Source organism: Felis catus, chromosome A3, assembly GCF_018350175.1.
Source record: "Felis catus isolate Fca126 chromosome A3, F.catus_Fca126_mat1.0, whole genome shotgun sequence".
Classification (NCBI taxonomy): Eukaryota; Metazoa; Chordata; class Mammalia; order Carnivora; family Felidae; genus Felis; species Felis catus.
Window position 1 is genome coordinate 10,932,740 of NC_058370.1, and position 18,935 is coordinate 10,951,674.

General features: G+C 46.9%; 1 long non-coding RNA gene across 1 annotated transcript; it reads right to left on the bottom strand.

The window, feature by feature from the left end:
- Window positions 1–222: 222 nt before the first annotated feature.
- Window positions 223–18,679, bottom strand: LOC109497936. The gene is made up of 4 exons (XR_002740928.2): window positions 17,516–18,679; window positions 3,214–3,478; window positions 2,396–2,501; window positions 223–830 (listed from the first exon to the last, which is right to left on the bottom strand). It is a non-coding gene; the product is annotated as an uncharacterized LOC109497936 (long non-coding RNA).
- Window positions 18,680–18,935: the final 256 nt, after the last annotated feature.

Genomic DNA, 18,935 nt, shown 5'->3' on the forward strand with positions numbered 1-18,935 from the left:
CATCTGGAGCAGTCCGACTCATCCCTTAGTACCTAAGTGACATCACCTCCTCGTGTGACTTTCCCACCCCTCCCCCAGAGTTAGCTACCCCCATTTCCATTATGCTTTGTGAAGCTTCACTCATTCTTTCTCTCTGTATTTACTCAGCCCCTGCCGTGTGCCAGCCACCGAGCTAGACCTTGAGGTCAGAGAACAAAAAAAAAGACCAACCCCTGTGCCGTGCAGCCACAGTCCAGTTGCTGGAGTCTAGCAGAAAAGACAGGTATGCCAATAAACCCTCAGGGTGCATGGTGGTAATGGAGACACACAGGGCACTGGGAAAGCCTGGGAGGAGGGTCTCAGCCTAGTCTGGGGAGCAGCAACCCCCCCGACCCCGCCCAAGGACAGAATGGATAAGCACAAGCCAGAGGAAGGAGGGAAAGACAGAAAGACAATCACGGTCATGACCCATGATGAGACAGGAGAGACCCTGAGCCCTCCTGGAAGGGAAGGAGGCAGGGTGGCTGGAGTTCAAACAGCGAGGGGGGGAGGAAGAAGGGCACGATGGGGTGGGAGAGGTGCTACGGGCACTTGCGAGCGGGAGAGGGCCTCTGGGGCCAAGCACGGGATCCTGTCCCAAGGGCATGGGAAGCCAGGAGGACTTTTAAATGCAGAGAAGAGAGCTGCTCGACGTGCACGACATACACGTGTGTTAAGGTCACTCTAGCTGCAGCGTGGACTCTGGTGCGGGGGCCAGTAAGAGCCGCGGGCGCACAGCTGACGGACCATCCTCGTCATCCGGGCAGCTCAGAGAGGGTAGTGGCATTGGAGGTGGAGCACGGTGAACGGACCTGCTCGAGACAGAAGAAGAAAGACCTCTGGACTTAGCAAGGCACTGATCTGGGGGAAGTGGCGGGGGGGGGGAGGGGCGGGAACTGAGTAGGATGTCCAGGCTGCTGTTCTGAGCTGCCCGGTGCCCGGTGATGGTCACGGAGATGGGCACGGCCGGGGAGGATCAGGCTGCTGGTGTGGGAAGCCAGGTCCCGGTCGGTTCAGGCTCTGGGTTTTGTGCACCTGATGCTCGCTGGCCTGTAGATACCCGAGGGGGAGTCCCGCAGGCCCCCGGATACAGGAGTCTCTGTGTATATTTTTCCGGTTCCTGGAGGCTCCCCAGTCAGAAAGAGAGGGGCCGCGGGGCTGCTTTCACTTGCCTGTTTTCCTCTCCAGCACCTGTCATCCAGGTGACCCATCCACTGCCACTCCGCAGTTAGGCCAGATGCCCCCTCTGTGTCCCATGCAGCAAAAAGGGAGGAAGCCCCCTCCCAACTCACTACTGAACAAGCCACTGAAGCCTCAGGTGGTGTCTTGAACCCTCCATATCCCCAAATGGCCCCTGCAGCCTGTACCTCTAACTTGTTCAGGCAGCAATGCGCCCAGCACCAAGGGAGATGCAGTATCATTGTAGACCCATCATGCTAATCCTTTTCCATTTTGTCAGTGCATGGGCCGGGCTGGGCACGTGACCTGCTTCTAGCCAAGGAGCTCGAAAGGGAGGTCTGTGGGGGGTTGTAGAAAAGCCTGTTCTCCCTGATAAAAGGGAGAGTCACAGGAAGAGGAAGACTCTTGCTACCTTTCTTACCTTTCCCCCTTGGATCACAGCCATAGGCAGATGTGATGCCTGGAGCTGCAGCAGCTATTCTGTGACCATGAAGCAATAAGCCTAAGGATGAAAATCCACCCCGCTGAGGGAGGTGGAGCTGAAGTATAGAAGCACACCGGGTGCTCAGTGGCATCACTGAGTTGCAAACCATAGGACCATCTATCCTTGTTAAGGAAATAATGGCTGACCTATGATTTCAGCTATTGTTGGTTGGGGTGTCTCTTACTTGCAGCTGAAAGCCATACATCCAAGTCTCCATTTATCCATCATCTCACAGACTAGAATACCAGATCCTTGAGAAAAGGGATTTTTGTCTGTTGTGTCTCTTGTGCCAGAATGGTGCCTGGCATACAGGGGGCACTCAGTAAGTGTCCAGTGAATGAGTGGATCTCAGCATCCATGCCTCATCACCAGTTTCCAGCCACCTTCGTTCGGAAAACCAACACCATGAGCACATCAGCTCATGTCAATACTGCAACGGTAATCGCTATTACCAACTGCTGATCACGCGCTAGGACTGTGCTAACCCTTTACAGGCGCTATCTCTTTGAATCCTCACGACTATACTAGGAAGTAGGAACCGTTGTTATCTTCATCCCAAGGAGAGGGGAACTGAGACTCAAAGGAGACAGGTGATGCACCCAAAGGCATCCAGCTGGAAGAGCTGGGATTCAAAACCAGGCAGTTCACTCCAAATCTCGCGCCCTGAATTGTCATGCTACACAGCCTGCTTAAGTCAGTAGCAGCCTTACCTACCCATGGGCCTCTTGCGGCAGCTGAGACACAGAGTCAGGGGAGGCGGAGCAGAGTGGAGGTCCAGAGGTGAGGAAGGAGCCTGCCTTACTCCAAAAGTGTATCGTCCCTGGGAGGAGGAGGTAGTCAATATCATTAATTCAAAGACATTAATTCAAAGACATCATTTAAGGCAAAGCAATGAGAACCCAAAGTGGGTCATCTCAAGGCGTGGGAGAAACAGAGACAGAAGGTAAAGACCCCACAGCATAGACTCCAGGGTGGGCTCCACACTTTTTAGCCAGTGCTTGCTTCTTTCCACCCAGGACTGCCCTACCTGCCCTGCCAGGGGCGCTTTGGGGGTAGAGAGTCCCATGGTGTCTGTGACATATCCATTCCATCTCCCTCTGTCCGGGTTTTAATTGGTTTGGGGTTAAATCGTGCTGGGGCGGCGGGGGGGGTGGTGGTGAGGAGGTCAGAGCTCTTATTCACAACGGAATGGAGCAGACAGACACGGCCAATGACAGGGCCGATGGGAGCTGAAAGCTCTGAAATATACATCTCCATCCCGTGGGCGGGTCTGTTTCACCAGCCCAGGCGCAAAGCTTGAGTTTATTAAATAAACAACGTCACCAGTATTTTAAAAACTGACTTGGTGAAGGGATGCATGGCACGTTGTAGAGAGGGCTCATCACAGCCTGGGCAGCATCTGAACACGATGGGATTCGTCAGCCCAAATTTTCAAACCAATTAGATTTATGTCATGGAATCAGCTACACAGACCAAAGTTTATATTCTGATAAACTTGGAATCACTACAAACAATGACCCCGACACACTCACCTGCCTTGGCTGCCGAGCTTGCATGTGTCACAGTGTCTCCGGGAGACAGTCAACGGGAAGCTTCCTGAGGCCAATGGCAAGGTCTAACTCAGTTCCGAAGGAACAGCAGAAACGCTGCTTCTCCACCCCGAACGCTCTTCCCAAACGGTCGGTCGTCAGCACCAACAGCTACTCCCTGGCCCCCTGGTTCCTTCTAGGTAGCCTCAAGGTGCCTCCAAAAACAAGCGGGCTTCCACAGCATACTTAGTGCTTCTATTTATTCTTCCTGGACATGCATTCAAAGGAGAGAGGCATTAGATTCCACATAGATTCCTCACTCGCTTTCTCTCTGTGAGTTTCACCTCCCAGGGCCCTGCTGCGGTGGCAAGGACACTTGCTTGCCCCCCATGGAGGCATGTGTCATCAGTCATATCACACCCCACTCTAGACACAGCCCCTCCAACTCCTCTTCTGTTCTAGAAGAGACAAAGCCTCTTTCAGGGAGGGAGGGAGTGAAGGAACTAACATGGGGTGAGAGTCTACGAGGAGGCAGCCCCCAGGCAGACACTCATCTAACGACCGAAATAAACCCGGGAGGGAGACAAAATCATTCCTCTTTCACAGACACAGAAATTGAGGCTGAGAGAAATGAATTCTTTTTTTTTTTTTTTTAATTTTTTTTTTCAACGTTTATTTATTTTTGGGACAGAGAGAGACAGAGCATGAACGGGGGAAGGGCAGAGAGAGAGGGAGACACAGAATCGGAAACAGGCTCCAGGCTCCGAGCCATCAGCCCAGAGCCTGACGCGGGGCTCGAACTCACGGACCGCGAGATCGTGACCTGGCTGAAGTCGGACGCTTAACTGACCGCGCCACCCAGGCACCCCCGAGAGAAGTGAATTCTTAAACAGGAATATAAACCTGGGTTTGCATTCTAACACCTCAATTCATTCTCTTTCTCATTCGCCATGGTGCCTCTCTGACCATGAACTGACCCTTGGCCCTCTGCAAGCCCTCCTGGGATTAACAGAACACAGATAAGAATCTTCAGCTAGGAATTGAACACTGACCGCAGGTTGAACACAACTAGTGGCTGGATAAACGAGTCCGGGTACCAGAGAAAAATGACTATATCAGCATTTTGTATTCAATACCGCTATTTTATCAAAAAGTGTATGGAATTAATAAAACTATTTTAAATCGCTGCAGTGAATCATCCAATATATTTTGAATACATAAATTTATAAACACTGTAAAATGTTAAGCCTCCAATGAGCGTGTAAAATGTAGGTGGCACATATTAAATATGTAATACAAATTACTAGCAGGTAAAATTTAATAAAGCATGACGAACATTGAATTCAATGTTGCATAAAAATTTTTAAAGTTTTAAATAATTGAGAAGTTTTTAAATAAACATTATTCTATTCTTTAAGTTTATTTACCTATTTTGAAAGAGAAAGAGAAGACAGAGAGAGCACAAGCAAGGGAGGGGCAGAGAGACAAAGAATCCCAAGCGGGCTCCATACCGTCAGCTCAGAGCCAGGAGGGGGGCTCAAACCCACGAACCGCGAGATCACGACCTTTGTGGAAACCAAGAGTCGGACGCTCACCAAACTGAGCCACCCAGGCACCCCACACACTGTTACTTTTAATGATTGCATTTAAAGAATCAAATAAGGGGCACCTGGGTGGCTTAGTCAGTTAAGTATCCAACTCTTGATTTCGGCTCAGGTCATGATCCCAGGGTCGTGGGCTCAAGGCCCTCATCAGACTCCATGCTGAGTGTGGAGCCTGCTTAAGATTCTCTCTCTGTCTCTTTCTCTTCCCCTCTCCCCTGCTCTCTCTCTCTTTCTCTCTCTTAAATAAATAAATTAAATAAATAAATAAATACAATTTAAAAAAATAAATAAAATTTTAAAAAAGTGTGCATCAGCGATGTCAGAGTCCCGAGCATTTCATTGTGAGCATTTTCCCAGCTATTAAAAAATGCTTATGCCGCCACACAACTCAGAGGAACAGAGAGAAGAGAGTTAGCTAATCCAAATATTCTCCTTTGACAGTCTCCTACTCAAATAACTTTGAGATCCCTTGGAATAAGTTATGTCTTCACAGAGAGTGTAATTTTTATTGATAGGAGCCTGGTGTTTTTGTTTTAAGGAAACTGTTACCAATTCAGCTTCGTATTTTTGCATTTCGTCAACACAGCCGCAGAATCATGCACATCGGCTATGGCCGAGTTACCTGCATCGGTTTCAAACTGTCACGTGCACATCCCACTGACACGGGGAATTTTCATTAGCATTATCTTTGCGACGCAAGTTTTGCCTTGTCAAGTAGGATTCCTTTCTTTCTCTTGAGGACAACGGAGATGAGAAAGACGTTTTCTAAATGATCTTTTGTTCAATTAGAATTTTTAATGCAGCATAAAATTCTCTTAGAATATCTCAACATGTAAATGATTCAGCTTTCCGACTTCTTAAAATACCACAACAGTATCGCATTTAAAAAACAACAACAACTGTATTTTGGTACTTAAAAATAGCACGGTATACTGGAATACAAAAAAAAAAATTGACTGCAATCATTAGCCCAGTTGCTAGGAAACCTGTGAACAAGCCCAAAGCTACGGTACATGTAGGTAAAGGTGGTTCTTCAAGCAAAATAAGAAAAACCAGAATTAATTTTAGCAACCACAGGTAATAAAGAATGCAAGACATTAGGATGATAATTAATTGTCTTAGGGGTTCGTATTTCTTTAGAACATGCTCTTAATTCCATCCTCCACTGAGTAAGTATGCAAATACTAATCATTAAAAATAATTAGACATGTTTGTTATTCTTTTTTTTTAACGTTTATTTATTTTTGAGACAGAGAGAGAGCATGAACGGGGGAGGGTCAGAGAGAGGGAGACACAGAATCTGAAGCAGGCTCCAGGCTCTGAGCTGTCAGCACAGAGCCCGACGCGGGGCTCGAACCCACGGACCGCGAGATCATGACCTGAGCCGAAGTCGGACGTTCAACCGACTGAGCCACCCAGGCGCCCCTGTTATTCTTTTAAATATTCTTTTCAAACAGCACACTGATGTTTTCATTTTCCACAGTTAAATAAAGACTCTGTGGATGGGTCCATCCCCACAGTAAAGGCCCCGTGGATGAAGGCACAGCAACTGAAACCACAAATATTTTGAAGCGCTATCTGTGGGCATCCTGGCCGATGACCTATGACAAGCAAAAGGGGAGCCAGCCTTTGACAAAGAGGGAAAAGCTGAAAATGTTTTTAAAAGACTGATAATAGGAGTTCTGCTTGCTGTTGAGTAAGCTCCTAGTGGACTGATCTCCCCACAAACAGCAACTACAAACCTAGGGAGCAGAAGACACAGCTACATGAAGGCACTGGAAAGTCAACCAAAGCAGGTGGATTCTAGGGAGGAGGTGACATTTGGAAGAAAGGAATGGCAGGAGGTTGGGTCCCAGCATTCGATGTTTTTCAGTCTGAGGCCAGGTCACAGTCAGTGCTGCATGGGCATCTAAAACTCTGGTTGAAAACCCATAATCTTGGGGCACCTGGGTGGCTCAGTCAGTTAAGCATCTGACTTCAGCTCAGGTCATGGTCTCACCTTGAGCTGGAGCCCTAGGTCGGGCTCTGTGCTGACAGCTCAGAGCCTGGAGCCTGTTTCGGATTCTATGTCTCCCTCTCTCTCTGCCCTTGCCTGCCCCTCACTCTCTTTCTCAAAAATAAACAAACATTAAAAATTAAAAAGAAAGAAAGAAACGAAAGAAAGAAAGAAAGAAAGAAAGAAAGAAAGAAAGAAAGAAAGAGAAAGAGAGAAAGAAAGAGAGAAAGAAAGAAAACCCACAATCTCTCTGACCTTAACAACCCGAAGCCAGAGTTCAGAACAACCACAGCCATGGGAAAGTGAAGGGTAGAAGGAAATTTGGAAAGGAAGAGATACAGAGGGAAGGCCCCCAAATTCGGTATTTAACCTTTGCACAAATCTCCATCTAATCTCTGAATTACATATGGAAGATTCCAAGCTGCCTAGATACAGTTAAAAAAAAAAATAAAAAGCAAAAACAAAACAAACACAAACCTGAACTGAGATATTAGCTGCCACTCAGGAGACATTTTGCAGTGTTAGTTCAACCAAGTTAACTGCCTGCTTTAAAAAAAAAATCCAAATGATTCCACCTAAAAACTGCCAGAATTGATCCATGAATTCAGCAAAGTCGCAGGGTATAAAATCAATGCATGGAAATCGGTTGCATTTTTATGCACCAATAATGAAGCAGCAGAAAGAGAAATCAAGGAATCAATCCCATTTATTGCACCAAATTGCACCAAACCCCATTTTGCACCAAATTGCACCAAAACCCATAAAATACTGAGGAATAAACCTAACCAAAGAGGTGAAAAACCTACACACTGAAAACTGCAGGAAGTTTATGAAAGAAATTGAAGAAGACACAAAAAATGGAAAAATATTCCATACTCATGGATTCGGAGAACAAATATTGTTAAAATCTCGATACTACCCAAAGCAATTTACATATTCAAAGCAATCCCTATCAAAATAACACCAGCATTCTTCACAGAGCTAGAACAAGCAATCCTAAAATTTGTATGGAATAAGAAAAGACCCCGAATAGCCAAAGCAATCTTGGAAAAGAAAACCAAAGCGGGAGGCATCACAATCCCGGACTTCAAGCTATACTGCAAAGCTGTAATCATCAAGACAGTATGTTATTGGCACGAAACAGACACTCAGATCAATGGAACAGAATAGAGAACCCAGAAATGGACCCACAAACGTATGGTCAACTAATCTTTGACAAAGCATGAAAGAATATCCAATGGAATAAAGACAGTCTCTTCAGCAAGTGGTGTTGGGAAAACTGGACAGTGACATGCAGAAAAATGAACTTTTACCACTTTCTGACACCATACACAAAAATAAGCTCAAAATGGATGAAAGACCTAAACGTACGACAGGAAGCCATCAAAATCCTAGAGAAGAAAGCAGGCAAAACCTCTTTGACTTGAGCTGCAGCAACTTCTTACTCAACATGTCTCTGGACGCAAGGGAAACAAAAGCAAAAATGTATTATTGGGACCTCACCAAGATAAAAACTTCTGCACGGTGAAGGAAACAATCAGCAGAACTAAATGGCGACCAACAGAATGGGAGAAGACATTTGCAAAGGACCTATCAGATAAAGGTTTAGTATGCAAAATCTAGAAGGAACTTATCAAACCCGACACCCAAAAAACAAATAATCCAGTGAAGAAATGGACAAAAGACATGAATAGACACTTTTCCAAAGGCATCCAGATGGCTAACAGACATATGAAAAAATGCTCAACATCACTCATCATCAGGGAAAGACAAATCAAAACCACAGTGAGATACCACCTCACACCTGTCAGAATGGCTCACATGAACAGCTCAGGCAACAACAGATGTTGGCGAGGATGCGGAGAAAGAGGATCTCTTTTGCAGTGTTGGTGGGAATGCAAACTGGTGCAGCTGCTCTGGAAAACAGTATGGAGGTTCCTCAAAAAACTAAAAATAGAACTACCCTACAACCCAGCAATTGCACTACTAGGCATTTATCCAAGGGATACAGGTGTGCTGTTTCAAAGGGACACATGCACCCCCATGTTTAAAGCAGCACCATTGACAATAGCCAAAGTATGGAAAGAGCCCCAATGTCCATCGATGGATGAATGGATAAAGAAGATGTGGTATATATATACAATGGAGAATTACTCGGCAATCAAAGGGAATGAAATCTTGCCATTTGCAACAATGTGGATGGAACTAGAGGGTATTATGGTAAGCGAAATAAGTCAGGCAGAGAAAGACAAATATATGACTTCACTGATATTTGGAATTTAAGATAGAAAACAGATAAACATAAAGGAAATGAAGCAAAAATAACATAAGAACAGGGAGAGGGAACAAAACCATAAGAGACCAATACAGAGAACAAACTGAGAGTTGCTGGAGGGGGTGTGGGTGGAGGGATGGGCTAAATGGGCAAGAGGCATTAAGGGGGGCACTTGTTGGGATGAGTACTGGGTGTTGTATGTAGGGGATGAATCACTGGATTCTACTCCTGAACTCATTATTGCACTGTACGTTAACTAACTTGGATGTAATTTTTAAAAATAAATTTTAAAAATCAACATGTTTTGGAAAAGTAGAAGAATCTAAAGTCTCCATGACATAATATTCACAATGTCCAAGATATAAACCAAAATTACTCATGATAGGAAATAGGAAAATGTAACTCATTCTCAAGAACTGTTATCACTGCTCAAAGATGAAAGGAAAATATGCTCATGACAATAGAAAAGATGGGACATCTCAGCAGGAAAAGAAAAAATGCAAAAAAAAAAAGAAATTCTAGAACTAAAAAATACAGTATATGAAAAAAATTCAGTGTACAAGTTTAACAGCAGAATGGAAGTAACAGAGGGAAGAGTTGGTCAAGAGAAATTATTTAATCTGAAGAAGAGAGAAAAAAAATGATTTCTAAAAAGTAATCAACAGAACCTCCAAAACTTTCAGGATCGTGTTAAGAGGTCTAAGAAGATCATTAAGGCAGCAGAGGATCAAAAAACCTGGAGCCCAGAGAATGGCTCCCACAGCCATGTGGGCACAATGACTAAGATGTTAGCCATGGGTCTGTGGAAAGGAAATACCAGATTCAAGAAATATTAGGAAGAGGAAACACCAAGTCTTGGTAATTAGTTGAATAAAGACATGCAAAAGAGCGAAATCTCAGAACTGACCCTAAAGTTATGAGACTATGAAAACCATTAATTAAAATGAGGAATGATGACTACATTTAAAAAATGCTCAACTTGGGGCGCCTGGGTGGCGCAGTTGGTTAAGCGTCCGACTTCAGCCAGGTCACGATCTTGCGGTCCGTGAGTTCGAGCCCCGCGTCGGGCTCTGGGCTGATGGCTCAGAGCCTGGAGCCTGTTTCCGATTCTGTGTCTCCCTCTCTCTCTGCCCCTCTCCCGTTCATGCTCTGTCTCTCTCTGTCCCAAAAATAAATAAACATTGAAAAAAAAATTTTTTTTAAATGCTCAACTTTATTCACAATAAGAGAAATGCAAATTAAAACTACATTTCCCTATCGATATTGCAAGTTCAAAAGCTTAACACCAAATGTGCTGGCAAGTCCGTGGGGGACATAGGTACTTCATATGTTGGTAGCAGGTGCATATGATGGCACAATCCCTATGGAAGGAACTTGGGCAACATCTAACAAGACTACATATGCCTATGACCGCCAATCCCAATCCCTAATTTGACCCACCAATTCCTTCGTTTCTTTACACAAGAATATCAGCTAATAAATACAAAAATAAACGACAGAATTGGAAGATTGTAACTACCAGTGCAACAACTGATGCAGGCAAGGATCATCCGTAGATGCTAAAACCATTGAGGAAACGCCTTTGGGAACAGAATAGTCATGTAGCCTCAACTGTTAATTAGGAAAGAAAACAGGGGCGCCTGGGTGGCTCAGTCAGTTAAGCCTCCAACAAACACTTGGTTTCGGCTCAGGTCATGATCTCACAGTTCGTGGGATCGAGCCGCGTGTCAGGCTCTGTCCTGACAGCGTGCAGCCTGCTTGGGATTCTCTCTCTCCCTCTCTCTGCCCCTCCCTCCCTCTTGCTCTCTCTCTCTCTCTCTTTCTCTTGCTCTCACTTTCTTTCTCTCTCTAAATATAAATAAATAACTTCTAGAAATAAGAAAAGGAAAGAGGTACCTCTACAGGGAGAAATCTAGTAGACACAGCCTCAGTATTCAGATGCAGCATTACCAGTAATGGATCATGACTGACAGTCTGGACCTCCCGATGTGACACAGTGAGAAGTAAAAACCATTCCCTGTGTATTACACTTGCCAAAAAAGGTTTATCCTCAATCTGATCATGAAGAAATAATCAGACAAATCCAAGTCATTGGACACTCTAAAAGACAATTGGCTGGTTCTTCAAAAATGCCAATGTCATAAGAGACAGAAAGAACAAAGGTTAGGGGAGGAGGGTGTGGGGAACATTCTGGATTAAAGAACCCTAAGAGACAGGACAACTAAACGCAATCTGTGATCCTTTACTGGATATCCGATCAAAAAAAAAAAGAAAAAAAAATAGCTTCGAAGGACAATAATGAGATAATTGAGAAAATTTTAATATGAACGCTACATTAAAGAAAATTATAATATCAGTCAGTGCATTTGTGAACATGGTAATGGTATTGTGGTTATATAGGAGAATGTCCTTCTTCTTAGGGGAGGCAGGCTGCAGTATTTGGAAGTGAAGGATCATAACGTCTGCGGTCTTCTTTCAAACAGTTTGGGAAAAAATAAAAAATGTGGCAAAAATGTCAAATGGCAACAATCGGTGAATCTAAACGAGAGGTATAAAGAGGATTATTACACTATTCTTTTACCTTTTCCTACAGATTTGAAATGTTTCAAAATTAAGGTTGGGGGAAATGATAAATTGGGCCTGAAAACCCAATTATGCCTGTGGATAAAGGGAGCCCTCTTTCATCAATAGGTGTGAGCACTGTTAGAATAACAACAGGTGAATTGTTCACTGCTCTGTGGTGAAAAACTCAGCAACGTCAGTGGAAATGCCCTGTTAGTTTATTTGGGGCATTGGAGAAGCAGGAAAGAAAACCATTTTTGGCTAAGCTCTGCAGAAGAATAAGACCCCAGCAGTCCCGACTCAGACAGCAAGTGAAAAACTAGATCCTACTGATGTTGGATTTCTGTGAAGCCACTTGGCAGAACGTTTCAAAGCCTGTGTCTGTGATTATCTGCAATCACCCTGGTTCTTGAAACCTAGATGGCACGCCCAAAGCTTGTGAAAGCTGGCACAGCTGTCATCTGTGTCTTGCAGACCTGCTAAAAGACCAAGGCGCAGGATAGAGTATAGTTTGCTGACATTTGTATATATAGATACGTTGTGTGCACACACGATAATTATGGAAAGAACCGTAAGGAACTAGTGATTCTTCCCCCCCCCCCCCGCCCCCCAGGGAGGAAAACCAAGTTGCTAAGTCTCGGGCTTACGTTTTACCCTTTTGTTCTATTTCAATTTTTTCCATGTGACTGTGTTAGCTACTCCAAAACTTTCTTTACTAGTGGTAAGGAAGGGATGGGAGAATGGACGGATAGATGGATGGATGATGGTTGGATGATGTATGAATGGCTGGGTGGGTGGATGGTGGATGATGGGTGGATGGATGGATGGATGGATGGATGGGTGGGTGGGTGGCTGGATGAGGTATGAATGGTTGGGTGAGTGGATGGGTCGATGGATGGGTGAATGGGTGGATGGGTGGATGGATGGGTGGATGGATGGATGGATAGGTGGTTGGATGATGTATGAATGGCTGGGTGAGTGGATGGGTGGATGGGTGGATGGATGGGTGAATGGATGGATGGATAGGTGGTTGGATGATGTATGAATGGCTGGGAGAGTGGATGGGTCAATGGATGGGTGAATGGGTGGATGGATGGAGGGATGGATGGATGGATGGATGGATGGATGGATGGGTGGTTCGATGAGGTATGAATGGCTGGGTGAGTGCATGGGTCGATGGATGGGTGGATAGGTGGATGGAGGGAGGGATGGATGGATGGATGGATGGATGGATGGTTGGATGATGTATGAATGGCTGGGTGAGTGGATGGGTTGATGGATGGGTGAATGGGTAGATGGATGGAGGGATGGGTGGATGGGTGGATGGATGGATGGATGGATGGATGGATGGATGGATGGATGGTTGGAGGATGTATGAATGGCTGGGTGAGTGGATGGGTCGATGGATGGGTGAATGGGTAGATGGATGGAGGGATGGGTGGATGCGTGGATGGATGGATGGATGGATGGATGAATAGATGGGTGGATGGATGGGTGGATGGATGGATGGATGGATGGATGGATGGTTGGATGATGTATGAATGGCTGGGTGAGTGGATGGGTCGATGGATGGGTGAATGGGTAGATGGATGGAGGGATGGGTGGATGGATGGATGGATGGATGGATGGATGGATGGATGGATAGGTGGTTGGATGATGTATGAATGGCTGGGAGAGTGGATGGGTCGATGGATGGGTGAATGGGTGGATGGATGGAGGGATAGATGGAGGGATGGATGGATGGATGGATGGATGGTTGGAGGATGTATGAATGGCTGGGTGAGTGGATGGGTGGATGGATGGGTGGATGGATGGATGGATAGATGGATGGATGGTTGGATGATGTATGAATGGCTGGGTGAGTGGATGAGTCGATGGATGGATGGATGGATGACAGATAAGTGGGTGAGTGGGTGCGTGGATGGATAGGTGGAGGATGGATGGTTGGATGGGCAGGTAGACAGAAAAATGAATTTATGCACAACTCCCATTCCAAACATTTGCTCCATGCTGCTTCCCCATTTCCACACCACAATTACCACGATGGGCTGCTCCCAGGTTAATCTCTGACTTGAGGATCGCTGGTTCTAACCCCTTTTGGGGGTCTTCAGCTTCTGAGACACAACTTCTCTCAGCTCTGCATCTCCCTTGATTCCAGGGGTTCTCCCTCACCCCCTACAGCCCTGAGGCACTTTCTTCTCACCCTCTGTGGCTACCGTAAGTAAAGGGACTTCATCTGTCAAATTCTAATGCCCGTCTGCTTTATCTGCAAGGACAGAACCGAATTGCAGCAAATCTTGTGGATAGGAACTGTTCAACCTCTAGCACACAGAAGAATTCTATTCACACCCCTGGGAAGCCTTCTGATGAGTTGCCAAGGCCCCATGCATCCCTGGGGACTGCTTGGTGACATCCTTTTCTCTGTCTTTGTGGCAATGTGCTTTTTACAGCAATTTCTCTCACATCAAGCAGCCCCTAGGATCTCATCTCTCTGGCCTCTGCACAGGCAATATTTCTGGCTGCTTTCATTTCCAGCGAAGGGCAAAAAGGACTGTGCAGAGGGCGGAGACACCTCACTTCTGCTGCCCAACCCTGCCAGGGCTGGGAAGCAAAGAAAAATCAATCCCAAGTAGAGGATACCACCTAATCAATATGCTGGCCACTACCTCCATCCCAGGCCATGGTCTTAACAAGAGTTTGCATAGACACCGAGGACCATCATGTCTCAATCTTTTAGGAATGAAGACGAGTTGTAGAGGGTCCCATTGATGCCCACCCAGATCCCCTTTACCAGGCACGCACCCATCCCTACCTACTGTGAATGTGTAGGGATTGGCTTCTATTGGCTCCTGCCTGTCCCCTTCTCCAGAAAATTGCCCACTCCACCCCAGGGGGCAGCCCAGGAGCAACAACTGGTGGCAGGGTTACAAAGGCTAGTCCCTTCCCTTAAGATGGGACCGCCTCTGTGCAACTCACAGATGCAATTCACACTCCAGAGCCCCACCCACCTACCCACCAATGGAATCAGGTGGAAGCCGAGACCACAGCCTTATTCAGCTCTTCCCCTGTCCCATCCAGCTTCCCTCACCCCCTTTATCAAGAGGGCATGCCCTCGGGAAGCCACAGGTGCTGCAATCCCCTGCAGGCTCTGTCTTTAGAGAGCCCCACAGAGACAGCATTCTCTTCTCACCGCGGGCATCATTGCTATCTGTTGGGCTCCCACTATGCACCTGACACCCTGCAAAAGTTGAGGGACGTTATCCCAATAATCTTGTGATGTGGGGACAATTTTAACAGACGAGGACACACAGGTGGGGGAGGTGAACACACTTGCCAACCCAACTCTTAGAGCCAGGAAGGGGCTATAGACACGTTTACACTGCTCTTTTCACGCTTAGAGAAGCTGAGCGAGTAGGACAGAATGTCTGACAGCCTCAGATGGGATGTTCAGACTCTTTCTATCACGTCATACCTTTTAGCCTGTAGTCAGATTTATGTCTTTCAGCACAAAACACACACACACACACACACACACACACACACACACACTCAGATTGGATCTTTCATGTCAAACAACCCAAGACAAATACAAACCAGTCTGCAGTTTCCTTAATCCACAAACGTGGATTCCACAAACCTGTATCCTGGGCCACGTCACACGTTTTAATAACCATCAATTAATACTGCCCCTCATGGAGGACAAGCAGGACAGCCATGCTCCCATCTTTAGGGAGGTCCAAGAGCTGGTATTCCCGGAAGGCCATCCCGCCTTTCAGGTAAGCAGCGTGAGATCCACGGGTGGGAGGTCAGGGGACTACAGGGCTTCCCCTACTCCATCATCCCCAACTGCCCCCCACCCCAGTCCCCACTAGCATCCATGTTTTGCTGAAAATGTTAGATTGCTTACGGTACACCAGGCACTACACCAAGGACTTTCCCTGCATCATCCCTTTTGATCCTTATGACCACCTGTGTGGTGGGGACTCCAGTTTGACAGGTCAGAAAAGCGAGTCTTTAAAAAAATCAAGTAACTTGCCCAGGTTCACACAACCAGAAGACGCCAGCACCACGTCCTAATTCTGGTGCCGGCTGTGTCTCGTCCCTGTGCAGCTGACCTCAAGGCATCTTCTTTTTTTTTAATTTTTTTTTCAACGTTTATTTATTTTTGGGGCAGAGAGAGACAGAGCATGAACGGGGGAGGGCCAGAGAGAGAGGGAGACACAGAATCGGAAACAGGCTCCAGGCTCTGAGCCATCAGCCCAGAGCCCGACGCAGGGCTCGATCTCATGGACCGCATGATCGTGACCTGGCTGAAGTCGGACGCTTAACCGACTGTGCCACCCAGGCGCCCCAAGGCATCTTCTAACAAAACGGCCCCAGGAAGCAAAAGAGAACAGATGGGGCCGTCGGGTCCACGCAGAAATGTGAAACTAAAGTAGAACTCTCAGCCTGCGAAGTGGGTCCCTTCACATTCCTGCGGCAAAGATACAGAGGCGAAACACACAGAGCTGAGGCTGTTCGCAAACCTGTCAGCTATTTCCATACGAAGAGAAAGAGACCGAAGGGAGCAAGGCTATTTTTACTATTTTCCCCCCTTTTCTGGAAGGCCATTGGTGGATGCTTCTGCCCTTGCTGGCGGTATAGCGTTCCTTTAATTATCAGTTTGGGGCTGAGGCCAGAAAGCTATTTTCCTCCGCTATTGTCACAAGGAAATGAAAGGCATCCGCCTCCCAAGTGGCTCATTTGGGGCCACAGGTGGTCAGAGACAGGCTGCCTGTACAGGAGACTGAGCTGTGTGTTGCGATCAAGGCCGCTGCAGTGACTGCCCGGGCGCGGATAACATTACCCTCGTGCCTGGTACTATCACAGAAGACAGTGCCAGCACCTTGAGCCGGTCGTCTACTTCTTGCCATCCCTCTGGACCTCACCCCCCTTCAGAAAACCGGGGTGGGAAGGAGACCAATGGGGGATTGACTTTTCCTCCTGAGACCCTCAGCTCAGCTCCTGAGAATAGTCCGAGGTCTTGCCAGCATGATCCAGATGTCCCACGCCCCTAGACTAGCCATCCCAGGCTGAAATCTGGACATTCGACTCAGGAGGACGTAGGCTGTCCCAGAAACTTTCAGCAGCTTGCCATTTCCTTCTTGAAAGAAGCCACCACAGGGGCGCCTGGGTGGCACAGTCGGTTAAGCGTCCGACTTCAGCCAGGTCACGATCTCGCGGTCCGTGAGTTCGAGCCCCGCGTCGGGCTCTGGGCTGATGGCTCAGAGCCTGGAGCCTGTTTCGGATTATGTGTCTCCCTCTCTCTCTGACCCTCCCCCGTTCATGCTCTGTCTCTCTCTGTCCCAAAAATAAATAAATGTTGAAAAAAAAAATTAAAAAAAAAAAAAGAAAGAAGCCACCACACTCTTGCAGCAAGCATTTTAGGTGGCTGAGGTCTAGACTCTTGAGGCACCGAGGTGGTGACAGAGTTGAGCTGAGGGTTAGCACACCAGGTTTGGGATCTCAGCTGCGTGGCCTTCGCCAAGTCTCTCCACGAGCTGCTTGGTTTCTCTATTAGTTATCTATTGCTGCATTCAGAAATTACCCCATTTAAAAAATTTTGGGGGGAGGAGCGCCTGAGTGGCTCAGTCGGTTAAGCGTCCGACTTTAGCTCAGGTCATGATCTCATGGTCCGTGGGTTCGAGCCCCGCGTCGGGCTCTGGGCTGACAGCTCAGAGCCTGGAGCCCACTTCAGATTCTGTGTCTCCCTCTCTCTCTGCCCCTCCCCTGCTTGTGTTCTATCTCTCTCTCAAAAATAAATAAACATTAAAAAAATTTTTTTTAAATCATCCTCAAAGTTAGACACTTAAACAACACATTTGTTACCTCACACTTTTGGTGGGGTAGGGATCCAGGTGTGGCTTCCCTGGCTCCTCTGCCCAGGATCCATCACAGGGCAGGTGTCAGCCTGGGCTGCGGTCTTGCCTGAAGGTTCGACCGGGGAGGGATCCACGTCAAAGCTCACCCTTGTGGTGTGGGCAGCATTCAGTTCATCAGAGGCTGTTGGACAGAGGGCCTCACTTCTTGCTGATAGGTGGCAGGAGGTGCCCTCAGTTCCTTGCCACCCACATAGGTCTCTCCTGCTTGCTTCATGAGAAGAGCCAGAGAGAAAGTGCCAGAAGAGAGTGCCATTTACATGATTAGGTCATAAACAAAACCCATCTTCATAGTCTCATCACAGAAGTGACATCTCATACCTTCTACCATATTCCACCTGTTATAAGCAGGTGACAAGGCCCACCCACATTCAAGGGGAGAGGCATAAACACCGGAGGATGGGGATCATTGGGGGCCATGTCAGGAACCACCTACCCCACTTTCCTTCTCCCTAAGATGCAGAGGATACAGGGTTGTTACAAGATGGAATCATAGGTTGCACACAACATGCTTAACACTTTAGCATAAAACACTTGTCATCTGATAGATTACAAGTACTCACTAAATGTTCCTCTGACTTCTCTAGACCAATATTTCCTGACTTTTCTCACTGTCACCCCCAGCCCAAGGGGTACTGTTGGACAGTTTTTTCCTAATCAACCGAGACTCTCCTCGTGAAAATTAAACATCACAGGTATACTTTACAGGGTTGAGTTCTGGAGAACCATCAATCACTGTAAAATCTAAGATTTTTCACTCTCCATGAGAACCAATTTTTCTCCCTGTTGGTAACATCGCCCATGTGACAAATGCATGCTCTAGATTTCTCTCTCTCTTCTCGTGTCTCCCTGTAACCACAGGTGTGTGCACATAAGCACACATGTGCACAAACACACACACAATCTCTGTGCCAGCCCCATGGGACACCGCTTTCCCCTAAAGTAGCATGTGTCCTCCTATACCTGTGCTTCTGCTCTCTGCCCAGGAACGACACCCCTGTGCCTCTTATTCACCCGATTAACTCCTGCTCACCTGTGAAGCTGAAGCATCCAGGTGATAGGCAGCTTCTAGGATGCCTTCAGTGATCCCACTTCCTGGTATTCAGACCCTTGTGTAATCCCCTCCCCTTGAGTGTAGCCCCTCCCACTGACTCACTTCTAACAAATGGAATATAGGAAAGGTGATGAAATGTCACTTTCATTTTTTTTTTCATCTTTATTCAATTTTGAGAGAGCATGAGTCAGGGAGGGGCAGAGAGAGAGAGAGGGAGACACAGTATCTGAAGCAGGCTCCGGGCTCTGAGCTGTCAGCCCAGAGCCTGATGCGGAGCTCGAACTCACCAACCGTGAGATCATGACCTGAGCTGAAG